The sequence below is a fragment of the Pinus tabuliformis genome, chromosome 3_1, assembly GCF_031772625.1.
Source record: "Pinus tabuliformis cultivar Carrire ecotype Pingquan chromosome 3_1, CPIR1, whole genome shotgun sequence".
NCBI classification, from domain to species: domain Eukaryota; kingdom Viridiplantae; phylum Streptophyta; class Pinopsida; order Pinales; family Pinaceae; genus Pinus; species Pinus tabuliformis.
Genome location: NC_142301.1, coordinates 671,116,903 through 671,133,827, shown reverse-complemented (window position 1 = coordinate 671,133,827; position 16,925 = coordinate 671,116,903). Strand labels below are relative to the sequence as shown.

Below are 16,925 nucleotides of genomic sequence, written 5' to 3'. Positions count from 1 at the left end.
GTGGTGTGTAGTTATATTGTTCCTGATGTTCTTCCTTTAGACCCTGATGGAAAGAAGATTTTTAAAAACAATGTAAAAGCAAGAAATGCCATTATTGTAGCACTTAGTGAGAGTTAGCTGATAAAATTCATACATTGTAAATTGGCCAAATAAGTTTGGGTAAAACTTGAGAATAGATATGAAGGTGACAAGAAGGTGGATAAAGAAAAGCTTCAAACCCATAGGATGAGGTTTGAGAGCTTGAAAATGAAGGAAGATGAAACTATTGTTGAACATTTTTGAAGAGTTGAATCAATAAAAAATATGATCAAGAGCATAGATGAAAATTTTCAAGATGAAACCATTATTGATAAAACATTGAGGTCTTTGCCAAGAAGATTTAATCCAAAAGTTTCTGCTATTGAGGAGATAACTCATTTGAGCAGTCTTACTATGGAGCAATTTATTTGAATACTTACAGCATATGAGATGTGCATGGTTGAAGAGAAATTTGAATCTGGAGAAGCTACATTCAAAGCCTCCAAGAAGGTTAAGGATATTACCAAAAAGCTCAAGAAAGTCCCAAAGAAAATCAAGTAAGAGGAGGAATACTCTAGTACTGAATCTGATGAATAATTTTTTTAGTTTTCCAATAAATTGAAGAAAGGTATTGGAAAGTATAAATGTATTCCTCATTAAGTGTTTTGAATGTGGAGAAGTTGTACATTTTTCTACAAAATGTACACGAAGTAAATTTCGAAAAGATAAAATTCAAAAGAGATAGAGTTATTACTCCAAAGAAGAGAGTGATATTTCAGATGAAAGCAGTGAGAAATCATCATCAGAAGTAGAGGAAGAGCACAATCAACGTGTTCTTATGGCTCTTGAGTCCAAACATGAATCAAATCTAGAAGATGGATATATTGATTATGAAGGTGAGATCATTTCTAAACTTGATGATTTGTACAAACCTAGAAACAAAAGTAATCATTTGAAAAGGGAAATACGCAAAATAAAGGGTAATAAACCCTCTTTGGTTGTTGATTCTTTGAAGATCCACTTGGATGAGCTTGAGAAATTCAAGGAAAGTTTGCTGCAACAAATTGTGGTTCAACAAAATAATTTGATCTAGTTGGAGAAAGAAAATGAACATTTGAAGTAGAATGTTGGTGGAGCTCCCATTCCATCCACTAGCGAGGAATATATCATATTCTTAAAGAGATAATTGGTAGAAACTAAAATGAAGGAGAATGTTCTCACCAATCATCTAGAAGAAACTAAAAAGAATTTTCACAAACTTGAGGAAGAAATTGTTACATTAAGGGCCAATCTATCAAAAGAAAAAACTAAAGTACTTATAGATCAAAAATTTATCAAGGGATCTGAAATCTTGCAAAATATTCTCAACATGCAAAGGTAATTGAAGGACAAAATTTTTTGGGTTTCAAGCCTCCTACATAAAACATCAAAGATCAACCAAGTACCATCTATGGAGATGCATTGAAAGGAAAATAATATCAATCAAATATTGTTGCAACTAGAGAAAATATGCAACGTAATGAAGTTGAAAGGAAATCAACAAAAAATTAGCAAGTGAAGCAAGAAAGATCCTCAAATTTCACTCCTCCATCATGGCAAAAAAAAGTTAGATATCCTACTTAATTTTATGGTTATTATTTTGCATGTAATAATTTTGAACACAAAGCCATAAATTGTAGGTTGAAGGTGTTTTGTAGAAGAAATTTTGATTAATCAAGAGTTTCTCAAGATCCAAATATTTTTCATGTAAATGGAAATAATTCTTTTTCTCCACTAATGAATTAGATCAAGTGTTTCAGATGCAATAAATTTGATCAAAAATCTAGTGAATGCATATCTAGCCTTCCCAATTCCTTCATGTAACACTCTCAAGAGAAATCTAATCAGCAGAAAGTTAAGAAAAGACAGAAGAAAAAGGATGAAAATTGTGAGTTTGGTTTGATAGCTCATGATCATCATAAGCAATGGTTGATTGATAGTGGTTTCTCCAAGCACGTGATCAGTGATAAGAGAAAAATCTTGCAGCTAAAAGAGTATAAAGAAGACAATGTTAGTTTTGTAAATGATGCAACATTTCCCATCAAAGGGAAAGGGACAATTAGATTGGACAAGAAGACCAAAGATAAAAATGTGCTTTATATTGATGGTTTGAAGCACAATCTCCTTAGTGTGAGTAAGATGTGTGATAATGGGCATGTGGTGATTTTCAAATCTAAGCAATGTGAGATCATAAATTAAAAATCAGGAATGATAGTAGCAAAGGCCATTAGAAGTGACAACAACATGTATGTTTTTGATGACACTAGAATCAGTTGTTGCATGAGAAAATAGAAGTATCTTGGCTATGTAATAGAAGATTGAGAGAACTTTGAATATGTTAGAGAGAAGATGGGTGTTGTTCCTTTTCGAAGGTAATGAGGCTTTTTTCATGGAGTTTGTTGTTTTCATATGGATGTGTTATGAAACCAGCTCAAGAAAAGATAGAAAAGAAAGATCAACGCCTTAGAATTCAGCCTCTTTGAGGGGGCAACCTCCTTTACATTACATAAATGAACAATTCTTGGATGATACAAATGAAAAGACCTCCTTTCTATATATAGGAGCCTAAGGGGTTATAACATAATCAGAGCCGACATAACAATAATAATGTATGGGCACAATAATAACAATAGTGGGCTTCTATGGGGCACAATAGTAACAATATGGGCACTACATGGGTACATAAATATAATAAGTGGGTTATACTAATAACAATAAGGGGTTACACTAGTAGTATAGGGGCCTAACATGCCCCTCTCCTTCAAAAAGCATTGTCCTCAACGCTTGAGTAGTTCTTGATGCTTCTGTATAAAATTCTTGTCCTCCCATGTGGAATATTCAATGGGTAAGTTCTTCCACTTGATGAGATACTCTGAAATTGATCGATTTCATAGTTGTCGGATTCTTGTTTCTGTGACTGCTCCAGGTTCCAATATGATTTTTCCTTCCTATTCAATTTCTGGCAATATTGCTTGAATTGGGATCTTTTGCAACTTTTGAATAAGTGGCCATACTTCTTCGTCCTTCTTCCATTCATCCCTTGCTTCGTTTATCCAATCTGGTTGGATAATATAAATAGCACAAAACAATGCTTCCACATCCTCATCCTTGAAGAGTCTTCCCATTCGATAAGGTCGCCATTTTTTAAGTGCATGTAGTATTGCCAACATTTCCTTCTCATAAATAGCTTGCTTTACATGTAGCAGTAAAAATACCCAATCACCTACATCAAAACATTTTTCACTATGATGTTGATCTACCTGTTGTTTTGTTTGATTTTGCACCGAAGTGGCGTTATCCTTTAAAAGTTGGAGAACTTGATGTTGATGCTCGATGTGATCTTTCTCTGCTTGAACCTTTTGCTTCTTGATATGTCCTTCTATCTTTTGAGGAGTGGTAATTTCTTCCAGTCCTTTACAAGATATGGTCAGATTCATTTCTTGATGCTCGATGTGATCTTTCACTTCTTGAACATTTTTCTTCTTGATGTGTCCTTCTATCTTGATAGTTTGAGGAGTGGTAATTTCATCCATTGAATTACAAGATATGGTTGGACTCATTTCTTCTTTCTCGATGTGATCTTGCACTTCTTGCATCTTTTTCTTCTTGATATGTCCTTCTATCTTGAGAGTTTGAGGAGTGGTAATTCTTGCCAATGCTTTACAAGATATGGTTTGATTCATTTCTTCTTTCTCTGGGATGGGGTCATGGCATATATCTTCTTCTTTTGATGTTTCTTGATCATTTTCTTCCTCCTCTTCATATTCTATGTAAAATAACTTCTTCTCAGCACACTTATGACCTTTAGTGCATTTGCTATCACAATTGTAACAAAGCCCTTTTTCTCTTTTTTCTTCCAATTGTTGTGGTGTAACCCTTGTAGGTTGTGGAAGGCTAGGAGAAACAACACTTTCATCTTTATAGTTGTGAGAAGTACGCATCCTGGTTTCCATAATTTTGCTTTCCACTATGTCACAAAGCCCTTTTACTCTTTCCAATTGTTGTGGTGTTGCTCTAAAGAAGGTGTTGCTCTTTGTATCCTCATAATGTGCTATCATTTCCTCCGTGAAAATTGACCACGTAACAAGTTGTTTACGAGAACAAAGCCCTTTGTACCATAAAAATTGATCTGGTTCTAAATATGAAGATGCAATACATACCTTTTGTAACAGTTGTACACCATGTAGATCAAAATATTGCTCCATTTGAAGTATCCAATTTACCAGATCCTTGCCATCAAACTTCCTCATCTTGCTTTTTCTTGATTTTAGGAGCTCGACCTTGAAACGACTGTAACTTTGTACTTTCGGACCTTTAAGTTCTGAAATTGCGACCTGTAGTAGCCTTATGCGTCCTCTTTCCAATGCCACAAGTCTGACCCAAATTGGATTCTCCAAGGAAGAGTTATGTGAAATTTCCCACAGTGACTTGCTTTTAGACTAGTTCAGTAGAGCGAACTTGTATGACGTGCCACGAGTCACTATTTCAACCTTTGAATCTGAAACACACATACAAGAAACTACAGTCCATCCTCTTTCTGTACCTTCTTATGAAATTTCAATCCGATCCCCAGAGAGAATGTTATGACGATTTTCCCCAGGTCACCTGTTTTGAATGTAATTCAGGAGTCTGCAAAAAGACCAACTTCCTCAGATCATATCTCCGCACATATCGCACCAAAAGCTGTGAAATTTTGACCCAAGGTTCAGCGCGATTTATTCTCAAATGGGTTTTATTTTCAACTTCGGAAACATCACAAAAAAAAAGTTATAGCAAAAATGCCATGATGACCTGTTTGGAGCAGCGAAACCCTAGAATCAAAGCTCTGATACCAAATGTTATGAAACCAGCTCAAGAAAAGATAGAAAAGAAAGATCAACGCCTTAAAATTCAGCCTCTTCGAGGGGGCAACCTCCTTTACATTACATAAATGAACAATTTTTGGATGATACAAATGAAAAGACCTCCTTTCTATATATAGGAGCTTAAGGGGTTATAACATAATCAGAGCCGACGTAACAATAATAATGTAAGGGCACAATAATAACAATAGTGGGCTTCTATGGGGCACAATAGTAACAATATGGGCACTACATGGGTACATCAATATAATAAGTGGGTTACACTAGTAGTATAGGGGCCTAACAGGATGTCATTAAGAGCACTTTGAACTGCAACATTTGGAGAATGGATGGTGATTCATTGGTTGCGTGATATTCAAGGCATTATGAACTGTTTGTTGCTTATTTTTTCATCATTTCAAGATGGTTTGCTTCTTCATGTATGTTTCTTCTTCAAGATGGTGTGGTATCATATATAATCAAGGGGAGAATATTCAGCAGCTCAGGAAGAGTATTGGTTACACCTTTTCAGGAGGGGTACTTTATTTTTGGCCATGTATCACATTATTGTTATGTAATTTTTCTCTCCATGTAAAACCCCTAACCATTAATGTCAAAGGGGGAGAGAGAGTGAATTGTGTATGTAATCTGGTTCATATTCTTGTATGTAAATCTAATATTTACTTTCAAAATCTATGAGTTGACATCATTGGAAAAGGGGGAGTTTGTTGGCCTATTTGTGTTTCCATTGATGCCACCTATTTCTGTGATGTACTCATGAGTCTATATATCAAGTCTCGATTTTGTTTTATACTTATTGAAGGCTTCCAGGTTGATGTGTCTTGCTATAATAAGTCTCAGTAGGTCTGTAGGAGAGGTGTCGTGAGGTAACAAGGCCTCATCTGAAGCTGCATTATACTTGTACTAGAGGTCTAATTGATGATGTGTGTGATGTCTTGTTGAAGTTATGCAACTGGGTTGCTGATGTCAAGATGACTTTGGAAGGATGGTCTACAAGTCATTTCACTCCCATCAAGTTCTGTGGAAAGTTTGAGGGTTGGATCCTTGTTTTAAGCCATGCTCTTCCCTAGTCATATGGAAGGAGGCTCGTGAAAGTGACTGGAGTAGTACAGTTGCATGTAGGAAAGGCCCATGTGAGCGACCAAATCTTCGAGTCAATTTTGTATAGGCCTATGAGTGTGATTGGGGGATTATTATTTTACTCAGGGTTTATTGCACTCCTACATAAATATATATATATTTTTGGCATAGTATAGTGTCAAAGTTGTAGGTTTTAACCCCGTACATAAACTACCTGCATACGAATTATGAAAAGTATAAAATAAACAATAGAAAGAGCATAACACATAAAACACATATACACAGAGATTTTCCCCTGGATCCCAAAACTAGGACTACCAGTTTGATTTTTCATTATATTCATTTCAATGTTACAATACATATTTATACATGCCAAAGCATCCAATACCATGGACCGAAAATCATTGCACCCAAAACCATGTGCGAAAACCATGTGTTATCACTCAGGTTGTTCCCTTTGACTCCTAAGGGAATACGGGCAAGTTAACCACAGACCAATCTTTGGATCATAGGTCCTAGCCTACCTAATAAAAAACAAATTCTCTAGTTTGTCATAGAGATCCTGCCCAGATGGAGGCCCTGTTCCCTCTGAGGTACTTGCTGCTGCAGTGATTTGATTTGTGGCATATGTGTCTACCCTCTTGGCATAATTTTCATGAGATAGTAACCTTCCTGCATTGGTTACTAAGCTGGGAAGGCCTCTGTTATGGAATGCTATAATTTTCTCAATGAATATGTTCACTTCTGTCTGCATCTCCTGACACCTTCTGTCCAATGTTTGCACATGATTTCTCAAAGTGAGCACTCTCTTCACTAGTAAAATGGTATCAATTCTGTTAGTGATACCCATTGCTGCCAGCTGAGGGCCAGTGCAGTTGTTCAGGACATTGATCATCCTATTGGCTATTTCAGGCATATTGCCCAGAGATGCTCTTGCTCTTTGACTTTCTTTTTGGGCCCTGCCTATCAGATCCATATGCTCATGGATAGTTTCTATATATTGCCACTGGTCTGTTATAGATTGACCAATGTTGGTCTATAGGATCTTCTTAATTTCAACTACAACTTTGTCAAGAGAGAGCTCCTTTTCCAATTCCTTTATTCTCTTCTCAAGTGCCCTTACTTCTCTTGTTTTTTCAGCTACACTTTGCTTGGATTTATCATATTTTTCCTCAATGGCAGCCAACTTATCCTTGGTTTCTTGCAACTCAGCCATCTGTGCTTCGAAAGCTTCCATATCCTTCATCATGTTCTGCATACTCAGGCTGGGTCCCTAATCTGGTGCTATTGCTAGTGCTGATGTTGAAGGACCAACCTCTGATGTCTGTCCTGAGGGAGGAGCTGTTGTAGCAGTAGAAAGTGGCACACCTTCAGTAGATGCAGATATCTGTGCTGGCTGCATTGGTGCCTCACCTTGTCTTGATTTTAGTGCTACCTCTAGTGCACTCTCTGTTTCCATCAACCTCTTGTATAAACTCAGGAGTAGGGCAACTACATCCTGATCCTTCTTCTGCTCTGCCACTTCTCCAGTTTGAGGGTGAAGGCCAGCTGGCAGCTTGATATGCTTTCTCATAGCTGCTATGTCTTCATCCCTTTTCTTCAATAATGCTTGCACACCCTTAGGGTCCTTTGGATCACGGCCCAACTCTATAATGATTTCTTCCAAGGACTTGATTCTGTTGTCCTTGGCCTGAGATGATGCTTTCTCCAATTCCAATTGAGCAGCAGTGTTGTGTAGGGAATTTTGTAGTTTGTGTGCCAACAGGGTCTTATCAGCTAATGTAGAATATATCATTTCCCCTGTGATCCAGATTTACACAGGAATGCAACAAATTACAGAGATAACCATATACACAAAGATGCAGTGGAAATAATATTTCATTTCATTAATGGAAAATACTGAAATATGCTTACAACCAGAAATGGAAATAAACCAGCTAGGGCGATGGTAGCTTATCTTTGAGAAGAGATGTGATGGCTACATGCCTCTGAACTGTCTTACAATGAGGCTCGAAGGCCTATTTATTGTTGAGAAACAGTGGAAAAACCCTTAACATTCCAAAACCTAACCCTAGACGATGAAACGCCAAACTATGGGCCTCGTTTGGGGTAAGTTGGTACATCAACTTCCCGGGGTCGTAACTTTGGCATATGATCTCCGTTTGATGCATACAATAGCTCGTTAGAAATATCTATCCGAGCACTATCATTGTTGGAACGGGCAACATCGATCCATTCCATGGACCCATGTTCCCCCGGATTCCCCAAAAAATGTCGTTTAGGGCCTCAAAACGGCTCCGGAAGTTCAGGACCCGAAAAACTGCTAAAAATAGTAAGTTGTGCTATAATTAAGGAAACTGAAAATGCTGAGAAGAACAATGGTGGGGGTCCAGGTGGACTTGGCAGGTGGCCACCAATATCCACCTGGATCATTCCTCCCCCCTTAGGAAGCAATGGTCCCCATTGCGTTGAGCTCCTCCATGAGATGAGGAAACTTTTGCTGAACTTGTTCCCTGGTGAGCCACTTGCCCTGCTGAAGGAGTTGGCCTGCTTTGACAACTTGATACAGTTGGATATTTGGTGAGTGTTCTTGATCTGTGTGTCCATGATCCAATCAGTTGCAGCTTGTTCCATGCAATCTGTATTTAATTCTGTGGGTTTGAGCTATTCTGCAATGTCGGATGTGTCTAGCAATGGTGGAAAGTATGGCCGAAGGCGGTCCACATTGAACACTGGGTGCAGGCCAAGGAATGGGGGAATGCTGAGCTCAAATGCATTGTCTCCCATAGCCTTAGTAATGGTGTAAGGACCATATCGAAGTGGTCTCAATTTCCGATAGGCTCCAGTAAGGCGTTCCTTTTGCAAATGCGACCAGTCTTTGTCGCCCACCTGAAACTTGTGTGGCACCCGATGTTGATCATGTCACTGCTTGTACTTGGCATTTGATTTCTCAAGAATGTCATGGATCTGCTGGCGAATGTGTTGGATGCGCTCAATGAAGCTGGTGGCCTTATCTGTTTCGGACTGGACATGAGCTGAATTTATGTGAGTAGCTGCAAGTGGCATGGCCACATCAATGGGGCATAATGGCTGGAATCCAAAACCCACCTGAAAAGGGCTATGGCCAGTCGAGCTGTGAAGAGCTCGGTTGTAGCTGTGCTGAACATAGGGGAGGCTCTCGTCCCATGTGCGTGGATGCTTTGAGTTATACATGCGCAGAATGTGCACAATCATCCTATTGACAACCTCTGTCTGGTCATCAGTTTGAGGATGGAAGGTTGTGGACTTCGTGAGTTTGGTGTCCAGCATTGACCAGAGACTGGACCAAAATGTGCTGAGAAACCGACTGTCCCGATCTGAGATGATAGACTGTGGGATCCCAAAGTGCACCCACACTCGTTCAAAGAAGAGTTTAGCAGTGGCTTCTGCTGTGATATTCTTCTTGTAGGCCACCATAATGGCCATCTTCGAGAACCTGTCGACGACCACAAAAACACAGTCATTTACATGCTTAGTGGAAGGAAGGCCTGACATGTAATCCATGGAGATGGATTCCCAAGGTCGACTTGGGGTAGGCAATGGGGTATAGAGGCCGTGCTTCTTAATGGTCGGTTTGGCAATGGCACAGGCAGTACATGATCTGATGTACTTTCCAACATCTTGTCGAAGATTCGACCAATAGAAATAATTTTGCAGAACGGCCACTGTTTTCTTGACCCCGAAATGCCCAGCAGCCCGACTGTAGTGGGCTTCCCAAATCATCTTGGCACGCTCGCTTGAAGGAACACAAAGGTGACCGAGGTGGCATAATAGGGCATCCTGAAGGTGAAAATCCGGAACATGCCGACCCTCCAAGAGTGTCTGGTATGTGTGGCCGAATTCTGGGTCGCTTTTGTAGAGAAGTGGCCAATCAGAAGTCTCGTGCCCACAAGAGTTGAGCACGGTGGTTAAAGCCATGATCGGTGGTCGACTGAGGCAATCTGCAACATTATTGGTGCTGCCCTTCTTATACTTGATATTCAAGTGGAACCGTTGCAGGTATGTAGACCACTTCTGATGGCGATCATTCTGCAATTTCCCTTGGGTCTGTATGAACTGCAGGGGTCGGTGGTCTGTGTGGATGACCGTTTCCTTCCCCAAAATGTAATGCTTCCATTGTCAGCAGGCCTGTACAATGGAATACATCTCTTTATCATAAGTGGGGTACTTCCGGACTGTGTCTGAAAGTGTTTCACTGTGATATGCCATTGGATGTCCATGCTGAGTAAGGACTACCCCAATAGCATAGTCAGAGGCATCTGTCTCGACCTCAAATGGTTGTTGTAAATCTGGTAACGCGAGCACTAGTGCCGTGCAGAGGCAATCCTTCAACTCCATGAATGCCTTCTGTTGAGATTCAGACCAAAAGAATTTTGCTTTCGCCCCTCCCTTGGTGACTTGACTCAAGGGCCAAGAAATATGAGAAAACCCCAACACAAACCTGCGGTAGAAGTTGGCAAGACCTAGAAAGCTGCGGAGCTCTGTTAGAGTGGTTGGAGAGGGCCAATCCCGAATGACTTGGATCTTGGCTGGATCAACATGCACCCCCTGTTCATCAATGATGTATCCCAGATACTGAACCTGGGTCATGCCAAAAGTGCATTTCTCCAAATTGGCACATAGCTTGTGTTGCCGCAGTGTTTGGAGAACCTGTCGGATGTGGTGGAGGTGCTCTTCCCAACTCTGGCTGAAGATCAGAATGTCATCCAAGTATACTACTACAAAGGAGTTGGTGAATGGCCACAAGATGTCATCCATTAGCCTCATGAAGGTTGCAGGAGCATTCGTCAATCCGAAAGGCATAACCAACCATTCGAAGAGGCCCTCCTTGGATTTGAAGGCAGTCTTCCACACATCAGAGGGTTTGATTGGTACCTGGTGATATCCTGACTTCAGATCGATCTTGCTGAAATATTTCGCCCCCTTTACTTGGTCTAGGAGGTCATCAATCCGCGGGATCGGGTACCTATTACGGACAGTGATCTTGTTCAGTGCCTGATAGTCAATACAGAGTCTCCATGTCCCATCCTTCTTCTGTACCAACACGATCGGGCTCCCACAAGGTGATGAACTTGGACGAATGTGACCTTTCTGCAGGAGCTCCTGAATCTGCCTCTTGATTTCATCGTTCTCCAGAATGGAGCGCCGATAAATTGGTCCATTGGGTAGCGACGCACCTGGGGTCAGATCGATGGAGTGCTTGACTTGACAGTGCAGAGGAACCCCTGCCGAGGAGGTGAAGATGTCCTCGTACTCCTCCACAACCTTGTCCATCTGTAGTTGTCATGCAGAGGGACCCCGTTTGGAGGCCGCGGCCACTGTCTTCTTCTTTCTTTGAGGGCGTATCATGAGGAAAACAAATTTCCTAGTTTTGGAAATGATCTTACTGCATTGTTTTGCAGTAATCAAAGAGATGGAGGTAGGTGGTGCTACCTCTGGTATCCTGTACAACTTATTTCCCAATGTAATAATAAGAGCACGGGGCCTTGATTCATACACAGCATGTCGCTTCCACAAGTATGGTTGTCCTAGTAATACATCACAAACTTCAAGAGGAGCAATGTCACACAATACCTCATCCGTGAAGGGCTTGATGTTGTATGGAAGGCGACACTGCTGGCTCACGTGAAGATCTCGTCCTTGGTGAAGCCACCCAACGGTGTATGGTTGTGGATGTGTTGTGGTCGGTAAGCCCAACCACTTCACTACCTCTGCCGAAATGAGGTTCTTTTGACTCCCGCTATCAACAATGAACTGTATCGGGGAGCCCTTTACCCACATCTGGGAGTGGAAGAGACTCTCCTCCTCCTCTAGATCTTCGGGTTCATTTTTCTGGATCTTTGCAGTAGCAACAGTGGTGCTGGGATCCACATTAATGATCTGCTTCCCTTTTTCATTCCCTTTATCGGGTTCTGACTCAGAGTCGGAACATGCATCTGATTCTGAAACCTTTAGCTCAGCCACCTGTGACTGCTTGGCCCGACACTCACTTGTGTTGTGAGTGGAGCTCTTATGGAACTCGCACCATTTTCCAGTGTCCTTTCTCGGCTTCGCGGCGCTGTTCTTTGCTTGCAGCTGGTTGTCTTGGGCTGTCCCGCCTTGGCTTTGTCCTTTGTTCTGTGGTTTAGGGGCACCTTTCCCCTGCTTTTGATTCGCAGATCCAAAGTCTCGCTTCTTTTGTTTAAACTTCTACTCGACCTTGACGGCATATCGGTATGCTGCGCCGAGCGAGGAGATGTTTAGGAATTGTATTTCTTCTTGGATGTACTTGTGTAGGCAGCCACAGTATTTGAGTATCAAATGTTGCTTCGAATCCTTGATACCCAACTTTGTGCGAAGGGTATGGAAAAGATTGGTGAACTCCGGCACGTCTTGGTCCCTTCCCTGCCGCAGCGTGGTCCACTTTATTTATTCATCCTCATAGTTTCCAATAGGGTAGTACTGCTCTTTGATGGCATCCCGGAACGAATCCCAGGTGGGTGCGGCTGAAAATAGTGAGCTAGTACTTTCATCCTTCTGCTCGCAGTAGGTTTCCCACCAGTCCTTGACGTGGGGGGCTGCTTTGAGAAGAGCAAAAACAATCTTTTCCCGACTCGAAAATTCATGAACAGAAAAATAACCCTCTAGCAGATTTAACCATTTATCTATGGCATCTGCGTCTATCTGACCCTCGAATATGGGGATTTCAAAATTAACTTGTACCTTAAAGGGTGTGGCGTTTCCAGAGTAGCCGCTGGAAGCCGATGCGTTGCTTCTGGGTAGCCGCTGAAGGATCTGGGCAAAGCTGTCCATCATCGTGTTCCATTGTCGCTCGAGGGCTTCTTCGAGCAAGATTTTGATGGGATCTCCTGCCCCCTCGTCTTTCTTCTCATCCGCCATGGGAGGCCGTCGGGATTTGCGAGGCTGGTCTTGCAAAGGTTCAACCAGTTCAAGCCCTAACTCCTTATATCCCGAACTTGTTGGGGACATGCAAAGAAAAACAGAGAAAAAGCAGACCGCTCTGATACCACTGATCCGGATTTACACAGGAACGCAACAAATTACAAAGATAACCATATACGCAAAGATGCAGCGGAAATAATACTTCATTTCATTAATGGAAAATACTGAAATATGCTTACAACCAGAAATGGAAATAAACCAGCTAGGGCGATGGTAGCTTATCTCTGAGAAGAGATGTGATGGCTACATGCCTCTAAACTGTCTTACAATGAGGCTCGAAGGCCTATTTATTGTTGAGAAACAGTGGAAAAACCCTTAACATTCCAAAATCTAACCCTAGAAGATGAAACACCAAACTATGGGCCCGGTTTGGGGTAAGTTGGTACATCAACTTCCCGGGGTCGTAACTTTGGGATACGATCTCCGTTTGACGCATACAATAGCTCGTTAGAAAGATCTATCCGAGCACTATCATTGTTGGAATGGGCAACATCGGTCCATTCCATGGACCCATGTTGCCCCCGGATTCCCCAAAAAGCATCGTTTAGGGCCTGAAAACGGCTCCGGAAGTTCAGGACCCGAAAAACTGCTAAAAATAGTAAGTTGTGCTATAATTAAGGAAACTGAAAATGCTGAGAAGAACAATGGTGGGGGTCCAGGTGGACTTGGCAGGTGGCCACCAATATCCACCTGGATCACCCTGTTTGTCTGTGCAGCTCAATTTGATCCAAGGGGTGGATGTCTCTGGAAAAAATTTCCATATTAGTTCTGATGTAATCTGCAGCTGTTTGAGGTTGCTGCATGGTAGGCCTAAAGTGACTAAGGGTCATTTTTTGTTCTTGAATGTCATAGGCAAACATTAATCTCTGCTGATTTGTTGGCGCCATTTTCAGGAGATGGTTGTAGATTTGGTGCTTGAGGGGCTCATTCCTTTTCTTTATGTCAATGAACTGCTGCTTGATGCTGGAGTCTGCCTTTGATTTCTCCCTAGAAGAGCTTACCTCTGCCCCATGTGGGATGTCCTGTCCTTGCTGTAAAGAACTGTTCGATGTTTCGATACTAGGAGGGGGCATATTGTCAATTGGCCTCTCTGGTAATTCCTCCTCAGAGAAAGGGTTTAACCTTTGTCTCCTTTCTCCTTGCTGGTCCATAGAGGTAGTGAGAGGAGTGTCCTCTTGCCTATCCCTCTTCCTTGTCCTGTCCTCATTAGCAGGTGTTTGTAAAACAGAGGACTCAACTGTCACCTCCTGCCTTGGAGGAATTTGTTCATGTGTTTGCTGTTCTGTGGAGGCAGGTTGTTTGGCCCTGCTTTCATGCTACTCTTCTTGCTGCACTGTCTTTCCTTTAGTCATATCTGCTGCTGGATTAGCTGTTTTGGCAGGTTGCTGAGGAATGGTGGATGAAGAGGCAGCTTCTCCACGATGCTGAGTGCCTGAAGACCAAACCTGTCCAAAATATTCCAAGTCAACTGCCTTTTCTAAAGTTTTAATAGCTCTCTCTGCTATTTCTTCTTCAGTATAGTCTTCCACTAATGTTCCTTTTTTCCAATCTATTTGATTAGCATATTTTTCAACATTTGGAATGCTAATGTGATCATATGTGGCAAGCCTATGCTTGATTCTTCTGAGGCTTATGAAGTGGTTAGGGTCATAGGGTGCCCAGTAGAAGCTTGTCTTGAGCGGAAGGGCTTTTAGCATTTGGTTTGCCTCATCCCAAGCTTCTTCTCTCTTATTAAAGATGAATGGACCCAATTGATGCTTAATTTTGAGCTATGCCTTCTTGTTTTTGCTACGGAAGTGAATCATATCTACATTGCCGAACTGCCTGAAGTATTCTAGAGAGAAGAGTCTCATGGGGACATACTTTGGTAGCCTATATGGCGCTAACTCACAGCCATATATCCTGATCACTGTATGGTCTTGGTAAAAGTACCAATCCCCTATGATATAGTTCTTGGACAGCTGAAGGATTTTCTGCATATCATCAGTGAGTCTAGGAGGAGGGGAACTCTACAGTAGTGACAAGGCTGGATGGATGAATAGGTCAATAAATTCACTGTAGTTGTATGGTGAATAATGAATGTGATGACAGACTGATGTCCAGAATATTACAGATCTTCTGTCTCCCTTTGCATCTAGTTTCTTGAGGGAAACAAGGAAGCTGTCAGGCTGATTGTGTAAAAGTAGATGATATATGTAGGAGGTGTACTTGAATACCCTCTCTCTCTCGAAATTCATGAACTGTTCATGAATTTTGTTGGCTATAAATGAGGCATAGTCATACTGGACAGCAGGGGGTTGTCCTGGAGTAAAAATGGATAGCACCACCAGTGTTGTCTCATCTACAAATTCACTGGTCTTGAAGCCTAGGATGGAAGATATAATGTCCACCAACAGTCTCCCTATGTCATTGAACTAGTCATGCAGATAAGGGGGAGGTTGTAGGGGCTGGTACTCTGGGCACATAAATAATTGACCAATTCTTGTGATTTGTGAGTTGGAGAGCTTGGCACCCTGCTCTAACAAAAGTTGCATTGAAAGAGGAACCAGTGGCCTTGTAGGTTTGAACTGCAGCATTTGGTTTATGGCTTCAGGAGTAATATGGAACAAGACGGAGCTTGAAGGACTCAGAACAACTCTTTGATTGGGGTCATAGTTTGCGCAGCATTGGTGAATCAAGTCTGGGAACTCATTGACCTGAGGAAGGTAGTAAATTGGCAAATTGGATTTCCAGATTCCCAGGAGGTCTGTACCATCTCTGTGCTTCTTTCTCAACTCACAAACTGTTTCTATGTGATATGTGTTACTCTTCTCTACAGTTTCTCTCATCTGAAAGTCTCTGTCAGCAAGGGCTAACCACTCCAGGTTCTTGTGTGGGGCATTTAATGGGGCAATGTTCAATGCCACTGGAGTCTCCATGGTCAACTGAATTTGGAATTATTTTTGAGAATTTTTTTCTTGGGCACAGCAATGCAGAGTAGTGGATTTTGAATTAGCAGGGCAATTTGCTGAGGAGAAGAGGCCAATTGGGGTGAAACTGAGTCAAAATGCTCCTAGGGTAGATTCAATGAGCAAATGCTGGGATTTGAGAGTTGCTTTCCCGGTGGATTTGTCTAGCAGAGGTTCAGATTTGCGAATGCGCAAACAAACTATGAATTTGTGGTAATTCGGCACAATGTGGGGCCTCTGTAGGTGAACTTGGGCTTACAGTGTGGAAAAGGACCACTGGTTCGTGAGGATTTCTGGAAATTACTATTTTTTCCTCTTTTCTTATTTTGTTTGGTGAATTATGCAAAAACTAGCCGCGGAGGGGGGAAACTGATAAATACCTGGTGCAATCGGACAATGGTGGAAAAGCAGGTGAATTCAGGGCGCCAGCAGCAAGGGAGCAGTCTTCAGAGCTGGCGGACAGGCAACGTACTTGCTCATGCAGGAGTACAGTGAGTAATATTGCAAATAACGCGAAAAACGAGTTTTTTGGGCAAAATAGGGAAAATTTGGCCTTTGGCGCCTTTTTGTCGGATGACATCAGCATGACGTCATAGGTGGGGTCGGGTATGGAGTGATGACGTGGCAGCCAGTGAGTGGCTCCACGTGGGTAGGTGACATGGCGGACAGCTCGGAGCAAGGGCAGATGGGGCGGCAACGTAATGCTGAGGCGACAATGACGTAAGGGTGACATAGAAGTGACGTATGGCGGAGATACAAGGGCAGTAAGTGGTAATTTTGGACCGCTTATAGTACGGGAGCCCCGACGTCACCCTCTGACAGATTTCGGGCACTATCGTTCGGGCATCGGAGGTGGTCCGATATTGCTGTGGACCGTCAGATGGGAGAGCCCGGATACGACGGTCGACGGGTTGCAGATCTGATCATACTATAAGGTGGGGCCCAAGGCATATAAAAATCAATATTTCTGGGAATGCGCACCAAGGCAGAACTTTGG

The 16,925-nt window shown here is 42.0% G+C and overlaps 1 pseudogene; it reads left to right on the top strand.

The window, feature by feature from the left end:
* LOC149188876 (peroxisomal adenine nucleotide carrier 1-like) overlaps positions 1 to 16,652 on the top strand; it is a 123,800-nt pseudogene extending 107,148 nt beyond the window's left edge.
* The last annotated feature ends 273 nt before the right edge of the window (positions 16,653 to 16,925 follow it).